Source organism: Merops nubicus, unplaced genomic scaffold (assembly GCF_000691845.1).
Source record: "Merops nubicus isolate BGI_N331 unplaced genomic scaffold, ASM69184v1 scaffold27378, whole genome shotgun sequence".
In the NCBI taxonomy this organism is placed as follows: domain Eukaryota; kingdom Metazoa; phylum Chordata; class Aves; order Coraciiformes; family Meropidae; genus Merops; species Merops nubicus.
The window spans coordinates 9,620-10,523 of record NW_008626784.1 but is presented as its reverse complement, the minus strand read 5'-3'; the positions used below and the strand labels follow the sequence as shown (position 1 = coordinate 10,523).

The 904-nt window shown below is 61.2% G+C and overlaps 1 protein-coding gene across 1 annotated transcript in view; it reads left to right on the top strand.

Moving 5' to 3' along the window:
* KIAA0513 (KIAA0513 ortholog) overlaps window positions 1–904 on the top strand; it is a 9,345-nt gene that overhangs the window by 7,507 nt on the left and 934 nt on the right. The gene's annotated exons all lie outside the window — the stretch shown is intronic.

Below are 904 nucleotides of genomic sequence, written 5' to 3'. Positions count from 1 at the left end.
GCGTCGCCCCCCCCCCCCGGCACCACCTGAGCATTGCAGTGACATTTTGGTGACACAGGGACACCCGGCTGGGGACTCCTGCCACCTCCTTGAGTTGGTTGCAAAGCATGTAGAGAGCTCAAAGCCCTTCCCCTTCCTTCAAGGGCACTGCTGCAGTTGTGGTTGCTGGGGAGCCGGAGCAGAGCCGGGGCATCCTCAGGGCAGTGCTGGGATTTGGGGGGACAGGGACAGGAGCCCCTCCTGCTGTTGGAGGGGGAGGTACGTCTGAGGAGCAGCCTGAGCCCCCCCTGCAGATAGGGGAGAGGTGCCTGGTACCCCCCCCTCCTAGGACCCATCCCAGTTTGGGGGGCTTCAGCAGAGCCCTGCTGGGATGGACACCCCCAAGAGCTGCAAACCCCCTCCCCACTGCCTCACTTGCCCCCCAAAGTGATGGCACCAACACTAAGAGGCTCAAGCTCTGTGCTGGAGAGGTCAGTGCTGGTTCCTGGCTCTTAATCACAGAATCATGGAGTCACAGAATCATTCGGGTTGGAAAAGACCTTTAAGGTCACTGAGTCCAACCCCAGCACTGCCAGGTCCCCACTGCCCCGTGTCCCTCACACCACATCTCCACAGCTTGGAAACCCCTCCAGGGGTGGGGACTCCACCACTGCTCTGGGCAGCCTGGCACAGCCCTGGGCAACCCTCAGGGGCAAGAAATTGTTCCTCAGCTCCAACCTCAACCTCCCCTGGGGCAACTTGAGGCTGTTTCCTCTTGTCCTGTGGCTTGTTCCTTGGGAGCAGAGCCCGACCCCCACCTCACCACAACCTCTCAGGGCCTTCAGGAGGAACCCAAGTGCTGAAGAAAACTTACCCCTGAGGCACCTCTTGCTTTGCCCCAGGGCGGGAGCTCTGTGTGTGGCTG